Source organism: Carlito syrichta, unplaced genomic scaffold (assembly GCF_000164805.1).
Source record: "Carlito syrichta isolate Samal-C Ts95f unplaced genomic scaffold, Tarsius_syrichta-2.0.1 Scaffold309114, whole genome shotgun sequence".
Lineage (NCBI taxonomy): Eukaryota > Metazoa > Chordata > Mammalia > Primates > Tarsiidae > Carlito > Carlito syrichta.
Genome location: NW_007253210.1, coordinates 191,531 through 205,715, shown reverse-complemented (window position 1 = coordinate 205,715; position 14,185 = coordinate 191,531). Strand labels below are relative to the sequence as shown.

General features: G+C 38.4%; 1 protein-coding gene across 4 annotated transcripts in view; it reads left to right on the top strand.

The window, feature by feature from the left end:
• Nucleotides 1-14,185, top strand: part of CHRDL1 (chordin like 1) — a 114,915-nt gene that overhangs the window by 32,531 nt on the left and 68,199 nt on the right. The window lies entirely within an intron of this gene.

Genomic DNA, 14,185 nt, shown 5'->3' with positions numbered 1-14,185 from the left:
TGTAACTATGTATATGTGTAAATTGTGTCAATTCCTTTAGAGACAATTCATAGCTTTATTGATATTCCTAAAGGCATACACATGGCCCCCAAGAGATGAAGAATCACTACCCTGACTGGAGTGTAGATGGTGCTTTTTAAGTAGTGAGGAGCCTTCAGAACATACAAGAGAGAAACCAAATGTGTCTGGGCAAAAATGGTAGGAATAGGACTGGGAATGAAGTTTAGTGAAAACTCAATTAACTGAAATGTTACAAGTGTTAAGTTTTTGCTTCTGAGAATATATCCAAGGAACTCAAATCATTCTATTAAAAAGATACCTGCACATGCATGTTTATAGCAGCATTATTCACAGTAGCAAAAACATGGAACCAGCCATGGTGCTCATTAAAAGTGGACTGGATTTTTTAAATGTGGTACATGTGCAAAATGGAATATTACACAACCATCAAGAAGGATAAAACTATGACTTTGCAGCAACTTGGATGAATTTAGAGTCTATAATACTCAGTGATCTATCGCAGAAACAAAGAACCAAGTACCACATGTTCTCATGCATAAGTGAACCCTGAACATTTATCATAATACTATAAGAAAGGGATTGACAGTAGTGGGAAACTGCTAGGGATGTGAGTATACAACATCAATAAGGGTACCTGATTTTAAACCAGGAAAAGTGGGGACCAAAGGGAGGCCCAAACTTTACCTTTACGATGACCACTTGTATATCTAATCCTGAATTGTATCCCACATCTTAAAAAAAAAATGCCCAAACCCTTTTTTTCACCACCTTTATAACATATAATTTCCTGTATCAGTAAATAAACTCTAACAAACACAAGTGATTCTCTTCCACATTGCAAAAGATCATGCCATATCACAAGTTTTTTTTTTCATTCTGAGTATTGGTACTGACACTGTGTGCTTCAAGATGTCAGAGGATAGCCGGGCTCAGTGGCTCAGCCTGTAATCCCGCGCCTTTGGGAGGCTGAGGTGAGTGGATTGCCTGAGCCCGCGGGTTTGAGGCCTGCCTGGGCAGCGAGACCTCATCTCTACAATAAATCAAAAAATCAGCCGGGTGTGGTAGCGCATGCCTGTAATTCCGGCTACTTGGAAGGCTGAGGCAGAAGGATCGCCAGAGCCCAGCAGGTCGAGGCTCGGTGGCCGGGAGCGGCCACTGCACTCCAGTCTGGGTGACAGAGTGAGATTCAACAAAAAAAAAAAAAGTCAGAGGTTTACTCAGCATATGAGCAACCTAAAAGTTGGTGGGATTTAAAAAAAATAATTTCATAAATAAGACTTACTTGTTTTTTATGTGCTTATTTGCTAAATGGGAGCAATGTTTCTGATAAAGTGGCTACTCTGGAGACTTTTAAAAAAAATTAACATGTCAGGTAGCATGTCAATTAACCTCATAAAGGATTCTTTTTCTAGAAATCTCCAAAAGTGGACTAATGTCATAAGAACTGATCTAAACTACTATGACGAGATCATTCCTCCCTGGGAAGAAGATTGAGACATGACCCAGACACAGTGCATAGGACACAAGAGCATAGAGTAGGGTATGGCTGTCATCTACCCCAGCTGCTAAATGGCAACCAAGTATTGAGAAAAAAAGTATAAGCTAGCAGTTATTTATTTTTTATGGTTTGGAATCTGCATGGAACCAACCATGTTGCCCATCGAAGTTATTTTAAGATAAAAATAAAGTGTTAAAGGAACTAAGGTCATAACTTCTAGAAGCAAGAAAATTGAAAGAAATAAACAATTTTTCAGACTTAAAAAAGCTCATCCTGTGGAATATAGAAACAGACTATTGTTTTATTGTTTTTCTTTTCCTTCTTGCTGTAGTAGCTCACTTCATTATGAGTTCATTTTTCTTCTTGTTAACTATAACCTTTAATGGTTCTTACTATGATTAGTAGTACTAAAGTTTCCTAATCCTCACATGCAAAAATGTCTTTATTTTGTCTTCATTCTTGAAAGATACTTTGGGTGTAAAATTATGGGATATGGTCATTGTCCCCCTGCACTTTGCAGCTGTTACTAAGTGGTTTGTTGACTTTTGTTGTTGTTGTTTGTGAATAAGAAGTCTGCTGTTTTATTGTAGTTCTTTTATAGATTCTTTAGTTTTTTCCTCCTTCTAGCTTTTAAGATCATGTTCTTTTCTTTGATGCACACAATGAGATGTGTAGATGTGATTATTTTTCTTTAGCCTGCACAGCCCATAATTTTGTCAACCAAAGGACTCAAATTTCTCTTCAATTTGTAGTAATTTTTGTGAAATTACCTATTCCCCTTCCAACTTTTTTCTCATTCTCAATGTTGTCTTTAGAGTAGGTTATTGCATCTCATTTAATTTATCCTCTGTGCCTCCTAATTCTCCTCTACTTTTTCCATCTTGGTATACTCCCATAATGATATATTACTTCAACTATGTCCTCCAATTTATACATTCTTTTCATGTATACTATTTAGGCCATATGTTGGGTTTTGTTTGCTTATTTTATTTTAAATAGCTTTATTTTCCTTCAGGCTTTCAAGTTATTTTTAAAAAATATTTATATGTTGCTAATTTATGATCTCCTGTTGTTTTGGGGACCTATTTTCTTTTTTTACTTATTTGAAGAATTTAAATAATTTATTTAAAGTCCATTTTAGATCATTCAAATATGTGTGTATATATATATATATTTATACACATATATATATTCAGATATGAACTCTCACTTTTGTTGAGTGTCTTGACAGCTTTTTTTGATTCTGAATTTTCCTTGGTTTTCTACTTTTGTTTAAAAGTTCATCCATCATCCATAGGAGTTTTCTCTTGCATGAGTCTTTCCTTCCTTGTGGAATGGTTGTTTCAGGCTGTGTAGTTCACTTAACTCTAAACCAGCTCATATATTAATCACTGAATTTGGGCTTCCTCATACCTGAATGGTCTATTTCTATCTTTGTTTTCTTGGGCAGTGATAGTCCCTGATAATGATCTTGTACTGGGACTTCAGCTACAATTGCCTACCTTAAGCAATCTGTGCATTTTAGGGAACAACCTTGGATGGGGAGCATTATGTCAGCCCCTGTTTTCATGTTAGGAGTGTAACCCTAGTCCCCAACTTCACACTGCAGGCTGTAATTTCTACTTAGCTGTCTGATCCTAGACTGTCTATATCCAGTCCTAGCACCAATGGGACTGTATGTCTTTGGCCCCCATTTATGGCTGTACTTTCCGTCTATGTTTTATTCTACAAAGAGTTTTCTTTTGTTTCTGAGTATAATTATGTAGTTTTTGAGTTTTATTTGTTCATTTTTCTAGTTTCACATTTAATCTCCTTTCTTTGAAAAAGGACAGGGAGATTTCTCATGTGCTCTCTTTGCCATAATGAACCAGAATGCCACCAGCTATTCATTCTTTCTAATGAAGATAAAACAAGAATAAATGGGTTTAAACAATAGCAGAGAAGGAAGGAGTTTGGAAAAAGGAAGAACTTTGGGACATAGTGGTTTTTAAATCCTAGAATAAATGACTCTGGAGAATTTTAGTCTATTTACTGAATCTTTGTAGAAATGAAAAGGTACCCACCCATCTGAGATATAGTTGGCACAGTCCTGCTTTGAGACAGGGCAGTGGATGTGATGACTCCTCTGTGTTCCTTCCACCCCAGTGATTATTAGGCATGAGGAAACTCATGCCTTCAGGGCCACAGAAATGTTTGGTCAAAAGAAGGGGCTCTGTTTTTTTGTCTTAACCCAATGGAAGGCACTCTGATGAAAATGTCCTCATTTGAAAAGAAAATATTTAAAGCAAAGATGATGAGCAATCTCTATATCAAAAGGAGAAAGCAAATAAGCAAACCATATGCCCAAGGTATTAGTTTTATGTACTGTATTGTAACAATATAGACTTAGGAAAGCTTTCACCAAGGTTGTGACAGACTTAGTGGAAGGGTCCTGCCTGCCATGTTTATAGTTCAGTTTCCATTGGAGGATCCAGAGGAGCCATCTCATCCCATGTGTTTCTTGTTTCCCCTGGCTCTTGCTTTCTAAACTCCTTACCCCTAAATTTCCAAGGGTCCCACCTATTTTTGAGATTATGTCCTTCAGCTCCTGCTAAACCATGGAAATCAGAGTATGCAGACTGCTCTTCCAGAATCACCAGAGGGAAATCTATACTGATTCTTACAGAACAAATACAATTTTTTTCATCAAGATTTGCCTAAGTCTCCATAGCAGAGGTCAAGTCTTGGTCACATGCCACAGGGCTTTACTGAGCCCAAAGAGGCTGGTACTATGTAGAGGCTAGAACATTCTTAATGGAAAAGTGAAGTCTGCATAGGAGTCTTTAAGGTCATTAAATTCATCCTGATTTCTAAGTAGGACTCTGTGGAGTCCCTGATAATTAGAGATTTGTAGGAGTGAAATTCTCTATCTTCTCTTTTAGGGCAATAAAGTGGTAAAGGGGAGAGGGAAAGAAAAACAATATGACTGCTTTGCTTTATATATATATATATATAATTTTATAACCAAAGGAAAACTTTTATAGTGATCAAAAGCCTAAATCATGATATTATCTAAGAGGATTTTTTTAATGACCATTCCACTGAGACTTTGCTATTCAGAATTAATAAATTTGGGTTTTCTTGGAGGTAGTCCAGCATTCCTGGGTTATTAAAGAGCTGTTATAAATTGCCAAAATAACTGATTTGATCTGGTTACCAGAGACCTAATCCGCAGTGTTTCCTTTCGACTAGGTGTTAAAAATTTTGGCTTTATGATATGGTTTTAATAGGAACAGTGTGACAGTGTAGTGTTGCCAAGAGAGACACCCCAGGTTTTAGAAATTCAAGGTAGGTTGAGGAAATGTCATTTCCAGTGATGCACTGTAGTGTGTGTTCCATAAGAAGAAGGTTGGAAGGTCTGTGTCATTTTCTCTCTCAAAAGTAGTTGGGTTTTGAGCGAACTAGCAAACACAGGCATTTTTGTCAAAATATAATATGGGCATTTCTGAAAGTCCTCACATTTTGCAGAGTTGTACACTTAAAAGTAGAAGGGCTTAAGGAAAAAACAGGATAAGAAAAAACCATTCAAAACTTATGCAACTTTGTAATCAGAATACTAACAAAGCAACTATACTAATAAAATACTAGGATGGTGTAAAAAAGGCATTTTACATTTCTAATAAAATAATGTTGCAGTAAATACAGACTTCTTATACAATGGTGACGTTAGCTTGAAGGAAGAGGGAATAAGGAAGGATTGAGGCTAAGTTATAGAGACAAGATAAAGTGCACAACTATCATGGAGAATCAAGTAGTAAGCACTTATAAGACAGAGCATGTGGCCAAACTGAGCCAAAAGGAAGAATGCAAGGTGAATGGCTTGCTGATTTAAGTTGAGTTAGTGTACTTGGCTTTCAGCTGCTGTCACTTCATAGTGCAAATATTAATTTGCTGGGGCAATCATGTGTGAACTAATGCACTTTCTGTTTTGTACCAACTTCATTCCCTTATTTAACATTCACATATGAAAAACTTTGCACTACACAAATCTATACTAAAACAGAAACTGACCATGTAAGATGAAGTGGATAGATGGCATTTGGCCTTTGACAAGTTTAGAGTAAGAGTCAAAAGTCATTCGACCACTCTGAGTCAGCTTTTTTAGTCTTTAATCGCTAACTTATCTACACACATGTTCTCCTTTCCTCCCATTTCATGTATTTATATAAATAGGAGTCTAAGTCTATGGCTATGTCTGTGTCTAAGTCTGTGACTTCCACTGTTACGGTCATCACTAGGCAGGCCTGTTTTGCTCCCTCCAGTTTTTTTCTGGGACCAAAATTCAAAGAGGGGAGGTATTTATTTTTCATCATGGCAAAGTACACATAACATAAAATTTATCATCTTAATGAATACAATTCAGTGACATTAAGAACACATTTACAATATTGTGCAACCATCACCACTAATCTAGTTTCTGAAATTTTCTACCACCCCAAAAGGAAACCCTGGACACATTACACAGTAACTCTCCATTCCCCTCTCCCCTAGCCCCAGGCCACCATGAATCTACTTTCTGTCTTTATAGATTTTCTACTCATTTCACATGAATGGAATCATGTAATTTGTAGTCTTTTGCATCTGGTTTCATTTACTTAGCATATTGTTTTCAGGGTCTATCTACTTTGTAGCATATATCAGTACTTCATTCCTTTTCTTAGCTGAATAATATTTCATTGTGTGGATATACCACTTTTGTTTATCTATTCATCAGTTATTTCCACCTTTTGGCTATTGTGAATAATGCTGCTATGGACATTCATGTACAAGTTTTTGTGTGGCATATGTCTTCAATTTGTTGTACACCTAGGAGTAAATTTCTGGGTCTTATGGTAATTCTGTGTTTAACTTACTGAGGAATCTTCCCTAAACTTTAAGGTCACTCCATCTTCTTTTGGTTCATTTTTCTGAGTATCATCTGCCGGCCATCCTCATGGCTGCTGCTGATTACCTATTGTTGCCACCATCTATGTCTGATCTCCATTGCTCTCTCCTCTCTTCTTTTGTTCTTTTCTGAATTTTATGTTCACATGCCTCTTGGATTTTTAAGGAAAAGGTCAATTTTTTAAGGATTGTAACAGCAGATTTCAGCATATTGTTTTCTTTCAGTGAGGTGACTATAATAGCTGTAGTATGCAAGATAATCAGTCAGGGTCCATTTATTTGCCTACAAAAACTTGGCTTATTTGTTTATTTATTTATTTGAGTTGGAGTCTCACTCTGTCACTCAGACTGGAGTGCAGTGGCATGCTCCTGGCCACCGCAGCCTCGACCTGCTGGGCTCTGGTGATCCTTCTGCCTCTGCCTTCCAAGTAACCAAAACTACAGGTATGCGCTACCATGCCCAGCTAATTTTTGATTTATTGTAGAGACGAGGTCTCACCAGGCTGCCCGGGTGGGTCTTGAACCCGTGGGCTCAGGCAATTCACTCACCTTGGCTTCCCAAAGTGCTGGGATTACAGGCTGAGCCACGGAGCCCGGCCAGCTTGGCATATTTAAAAAAGAAAAAAAAAAAAAAACAACACTCTTTCTGGGTACAGAACTGTCCATCAGCCTAAAGATGATGGAGTGTTGGTACCTGGATGGAAGGGTTTTTATTAATATTATTGTTATTGTTGTTGTTGAGGGGTTGCCAAAGGAGATGTTCACTATTGATCACTAGACCCTCCATGTCCCTATTAACTGCTCTCTTAGGTCCCTTTAACCATCTTCCATACTTTATTTCCATTATTTTCTCATACCCTTGGTCCTTGGACACTTTGTAGAGTATGAAGGGTTAAAACTTCTTCAAGAAAGTTACCTTGCCAAGAATTTAAATTGCTTTTTAAAAAGAATGTAATTTTCCGTTAACATGTTACAAGTCCTTATGTCATGTAAGGGCAAGGCTTTTGGGAAAAGTATAGCCTTCCATCCAGTAAAAAAGAACTCTTAACTTCTATTTATTTCAGTGAGCGTTAACCAAAGCTGGCCTCACACAAAAGTGCAGAAGGTGGCACCTCATTGAGGTATACTGAAAGGCCCATTTGTCTTAAATAAATCTTCCATTTGCTTTCTGTATTCAAGAAACCATCACCATTATAATCTTATAATCCCTTTCCTGGGTTAAGATAGTGCTTCTCAAAGTTAGTCCTGATGAAAATAAATGTATGGAATGGTAATGCAGTTTACTAGGGAAAACATTTATATGGACAAATAAATTTGAGATTCTGAACTAGAAAAAGTTAAAAAGTTGCTTTCAACGTAGAACTTCTCAGAGCCACATGCTCACATACACTTTACTTTAGGAGGAATAAGCTTGTTTTATGTTAATTAACATATAAGAATTGTACAAATTTATGGGGTAGTAGATACAAGGTGTAGTGATAAAAATCAGAGCAATTATTAGCACATCCATCATCTAAAACATTTATCATTTCTTTTTGTTGGAACTTTCAAAATCTTCTCTTCTAGCTATTTAAAAATATATAATAAATTAGTTTTAACAATAATTACCTTCCAGTTCTATAGAACACTACAACTTGTTCCTATTTAGCTTTCAGTAACCTTGAACCAAGCTCTTCTTATCCTTCTCTCCCCCAACCCTTCCCAACCTCCAGTAACCACTATTCTACTCTCTGCTTCTATGAGATCAACTTTTTTAGCTCTCATATATGAATGAGAACATGTGGTAGTTCTCTTTCTGTGCCTAACTTATTTCACTTAACATAATATCCTCTAGTTTCATTTATGTTGCCACAAAAGATTTCATTCTTTTGTGTGTGTGTGTGTGTGTCGACCAGGCTGGAGTGTAGTGGCATGCTCATGGCCACCCAGCGTCGACCTACTGGGCTCCAGTGATCCTTCTGTCTCAGCCTTCCAAGTAGCTGGAACTATAGGCGTACGCTACCACTCCCAGCTAATTTTAAAAATTTATTTATTGTAGAGACAAGGTCTTGCCATGTTGTCCGGACTGGTCTCGAACCCACGGGCTCAGGCAATCCACTCACCTCAGCCTCCCAAAGTGCTGGGATTACAGGCTGAGCCACCGAGACTGGCCTCATTCTTTTTTAATGGCTAAATGTATTCTGTTAAGTATATACACTACATTTTCTTTATTCAGTCATCGGTCGATGGATACTCAGGTTGGTTCCATAGCTTGGCTATTGTGAATAGTGCTATAGTAAACACAAGGAAGCAAATATCTCTTTGATATACTGATTTCCTTTTTTGCTTGTTTGTTTTGGATATATACCCAGTAGTGGGATTGTGGGGGCATTTGGTGGTTTTATTTGCAGCTTTTTGAGGAATCTCTATATTGTTTTCTATAATGGCTGTATGTTCTCACCAACAGTATATGAGTTCCCTTTTCTCCGCATCCTCACTAGCATGTGCTATTATCTTTTTTTTTTTCTGAGTCAGGGTCTCACTCTGTCATACACGCTAGAGTGTTGTGACACACTCACAGCTCACTGCTGCCTCAACCTACTGGGCTCAGGCAATCCTTCCGCCTCCGTCTCCCAAGTAGCTGGGACTACAGGTTGTGCCACCACACCAGGTCATTTTTTGATTTTTTTTTTTGGTAGAGATAAGATTTCACTATGTTGCCTAGGCTGGTCTGGAACTCCTGGGATCAAGCAGTCCTCCTACCTCAGCCTTCGAAAGTGTTGGGATTATAGTCGTGAGCCACTAGGCCCAACCTGTTACTGTCTTTTTGATAATAGCCATTCTAACCAGGGTGAGATGATACGTCATTGTGGTTTTGATTTGCATTTTCCAGATGATTAGTTATGTTGAGCATTTTAAAATCTACTTGTTGTCTATTATACGATAGAGCCATTAATATATTAGTTTACATTATGAATCTATCAGTTAGGTATATGAGATGCTACTCGTTCAGCCATAGAATTCATTTTTTGCAGGCACTTTGCAGGATTTGGGTTCTTTATTATATGTTTTATGAAGTGTTGTATTTTGCCATTTAATTTCCAGAAGTTATTTCTGATATAGCAATAAGCTCTCGGTACATACATTATCCTAGTTTAAAGAAGTTCATTAAGATGGTGGCCCATTTTAGCACAAGATCCTAAGCTAGTGCTACTCAAATGTTAATGTGCTTAAGCATTACCATGGGGAATCTGATAAAATGCAGACTCCTAGGCCTTACACTAAAATGCCTGATTCATTTGGACTTCGGTGAGTATCATGCATTTTAAGCAAGCGCCTCAGTTAATTCTGATGTAGTTGGACTGAGAACTGTACTACAGGAATAGGGCCCAGGGGAGATTTTGAGAAAGGAAGCCAAAAGAACTGCCCACAGAGAGCAGACCTGCATAAGATCCTGCAGTAAAGGGATCTGCAGAGGGCTGTGAGCAGTATGACAACATTGTTTCTCTGATAATAGAGTGCATAGGAAACACAGGAAACACATTTTGCCTGTGTAACATTTCCCCAGGACCAACCCTGCAGTAACATGTGCACAGTGTACCATCTGACCTTCCTCTCTGCTTTCCCAACGCTCCCACCCAAAGCTTTTCTCTTCTGCCATCTTCCACATTCAGAGCCCCTGGCTGTCATATCCAGAAAGCAGTACCCTCCGTGGGGAGCTTCCCCCTCTACCCCGCCCATTGTTCATGACTTGTTGTTGGCGAGAAATGAATGGCATTTCTCGGAATTAGCCCAGGAATTTCTGCTGATAAACAAATGAAACTCTCAAAGGGAAAAGCAATCAACATAGTTTGAAATAAAATCAGTGTTTTCGGCTTAGTCTGTTTTCAACTTGGTTTGAAATAAGAATCACTTCTAGGGTATTTTAAGGAGAGGATTAGCAAAATGTCCTGTAGTGGGCTTTCATCTGAGTTACAGGACTGACCCTTGAACCAGGGCCTGCTTTCTACTTGAATAAACAGAGAAGGTGATTATTACCTTGATTTCCTGTGACCTGTGATTCTGAGACCTGTCCAGCCATCAGATCAGCTTTGCTTACCCCCACTTCCCTGCCAAGTTGCCTGACGTCTGAAATTGTCATTACAGCGTCATCTTTCTAATGTGTAGGCTTTGATTCCTGATAAATTCATCTATCTTTTAATGTGATAACTTAACTCTTAGTAATCATTTTAAATTTAATCTGAACACTCCAGAAAGCAAAATTTGATTGTGGGGAAGGGGGTGGGGGCTGGGTATTGGGGGAAAAGAGCCTGAAGCCACTAGCTTGACTGGGTACCTGGAAGAGTTATGGATGGGGGAAGGGGTTGAAGGAGGAACCTAGGAAGTCAGGCTTTACCTTCTCTACAGTCCTGCAGAGCACCAATAATATTAAGGATAAGTTCTTTATTCGTGGCAGAGGACACAGTGGTTTCTAGAATGTGTTGCCAGTTCTCAAGTTTTTCACTTTAGGGTTGTTAATTTGAAACCAATATGTTCTCAAAGTAATCAAATATCCTTGCTATCTGTTGCCTAGAGCCAAAGGGTTTCACTTTAGGGTTTTGGATGCAAAATAACTATAACCCAAAAGGTGTGCCAGATTATTTGAAACCAATAAGATAAATAACGACTTTATTAGAATGATTTTGTCTGATTTTTGTATTTAGGATTTTACACTGTTAGTTATTCCCTAAAAGTGATTTTAGAAACTGGCAGACTTAGGGTATCAGTTATTGAAATCTGTTCCAAAATTCACCTCCTTGCAGGACTCCACTTTTGGCCATCAAAGTCATCTATTTTATAAATGTCTTTGTGTGTTGTCTTTTGTTGACACATATAGTCTTTTATTTATTTATTTATTATTTGACTTGGAGTCTCACTCAGTCACCCAGACTGGAGTGCAGTGGCTGCTCCCGGCCACTGCAGCCTCGCCTGCTGGGCTCCGACGATCCTTCCGCCTCAGCCTTCCAAGTAGCCGGAATTACAGGCATGTGCTACCACGCCCGGCTGATTTTTTGATTTATTGTAGAGATGAGGTCTCGCTGCCCAGGCAGGTCTCGAACCCGTGGGCTCAGGCAGTCCACTCACCTCAGTCTCCCAAAGGCGCGGGATTACAGGCTGAGCCACTGAGCCTGGCTGACACATATAGTCTTAAGACACAGGGACTGGGAAGTTGTTCAGCAATATATGTGTAGCTACTTAAAAAGTGTTTTCTAGGGTTGTACTCCCCACATTGGAGATGGGCTAAGAAATGTACTGCATCTCTCAAGAAAGGGCTAAATCAAAGTTGTTTGCAGGAGGGAGAGTAATAAGGTTGGTTGGATTTTATCTTAATTGAAGAGAAAGGGAATGACATCAACTTAGGATTTGAAGGGTTTTTTTAAAACATGAAAATAAGGTAAGTATCACTGCAAGCTCTATTTTCTTACCCTTAACAAATTCATGCAGCTTTAATTTCAACATATTCACAAGATTGTGCCCTTCGGGATCCAAGACCAAATCAGAGTCCACATTCACCATCACATATTTTATATGATGTATTCATTTATTATTTTAATAAGAAAGAAATGGAGATTGAGAAGGAGAGGGCAAGGAAATATGATGTGCTTTCTTCCTTGTTTTCTTTATTTTCTGTCTTTCCTTCCCTCCTTCTTCCCTGTTTATTCTGTTTCTCTTTTTCTTTTTTAAATTTGTAATTATTTTATCATGGTAGAATATCCATAACATAAAATTTACCATTGTAAACTTTTTTAAGCAAACAGTTCAGTAACATTAAGTACATTGGTGTACAACCATCACCACCATCCACCTCCAGAACATTTTCATCTTCCCCAATTGAAATTATGTACTCATTAAACACAAGATTCCCATTCCTCCTCCCCCAAGTCCCTGGAAACCATCATTCTACTTCCTGGCTCTATGAATTTGATTACTCTAGGTACCTCATATGAATGGAATTATACCGTATTTGTCCTTTTATGACTGGTTTATTTTGCTTAGCATGTCTTCAAGTTTCATCCATGATGTAGTGTCTCTTTTTTAAATGAGGAAGAGAGAAGAAATCTGAAAAAAGGCTGGTGGTAGAAATGAGGAAGTGAAATCAGGAGATAACCAAAGGATCTTAGAGGAATCTAGCAAATGTTGGTTTTCAGAACACATTTTTCATAGGATATGGAAAACTCCAGAGATCACACTGACTTTGATAATGACAGGCATAACAAGCAGTAACTAGCATTAATGACTGTGTGAAGTGCTGGGTTTTGAAAGACATATTCCTTATTCACGTTTCCCAGGGAACTTCAGAGAGTGTCGTCTATTAGGAGATGATTACTGGCAAGTTTTGTAATCTGCTTTTGGGTAAATCCATAGTGGTGGAACAGTACCATTTCCCTTTATTTGGAGAAGTACATTTCCAAAAGGGCCTCTTCTGAGATTGCTTTCTGAGGGAAATCATGTCTGGAGCCATTCAATGTGGTTTTATTAGAAAGATTATTAAAGGATTAGAGTATGAAACCTATGAGGCAATGTTGAAGGAAATCTGTAATTACTGACCTGGTGAAAGAACGACTGAGAGGCCTTCAGCAAGATTCAGAAACATAAATGGGTCTTAGAGGATGCTAATCAACTTTCTTCTTCCATCTCCAAAGGGGGAGAATGAACATAAGTGAGTCTTAGCATAAGAAAGGCACAAAGAAGTACTTCCAGGCTAGATAAGGGAAGCAGATGTTATTTAAAAGTCAGTATATTATAGCTCAAGCCCAAAGTTGAGTAAAAGCAAAACACACATAAATGCACAAATGCATGCAATGTGATTTAATTAATATCAAGTTCAAAACAGGCAAAATTAACTTTATTGTTTAGGAATGTGTGTAAATGTGATAAAACTATAATGGAAAATGAGGAAATGATTATCATGATAGCATGGTGGTGACTTCCAGTGGGGAGAGATGGTGCTTCTGGGGTGCTGTCAATGCATTTGTTCTTGATCTGCATGAGTGTCTCATGGATGTTTGCTTTATAAGCATCAGTTCAACTGTCCATTTATGTTTTAGGTATCTAAGTTATATTTTCAAGTGTAATATACTTTTTAATGGCATTTCATTTTCATTTGTTTGGGATAGTTAGATTGCAGGCAAAGATGACCAGAAGATCTTGAATGAAAGGTTGCAGCCAAGCATAGGATTCCATATGTAAATATGGCAGTTGGGGGGGGGGTGTTATTTTTGTCCAGTTAACTGGACAAAAATAACACCCCCCCCCCAACTGCTATTTTTGGTCTCCTTGGTGTTTACTTTGATTTGGTCTTTTTTGGGCAGGTTCACAAAGCAGAGCAGCATGAAACCTAGAGAAGGGTGTGAGCTCTGTCTTCTAGGTAGACCCTTGGAATTAGTAAGAAGACATTTAGGGCATTTGGGGCTTTAATCTCCAAGCTGCAGAATACATAGTATGTTGGCATTTGGATGAAGCCGTCTGGCTCCAGGCTTCTATCATTGACCAGAGGGCCTGTTTGGCTTCCAGAAAATCAGGCTGGTTGAGACCATCTTTGGGTAGGTGGGAAGGTTTTGGTCCCATGGGTAAACATGCCCTCCTCCCAGGTGAGGCTGTATTGTGCTATCATGAGGGAAGGAAGGCATGGGGCCAGAAAAGAAATGGGGTCTAGCCCTGGTCACCCCACAATTCACTGTGGGATTTTCGCAGAGCTGACTAGCCTCTTTGTGCTTGTTTTCT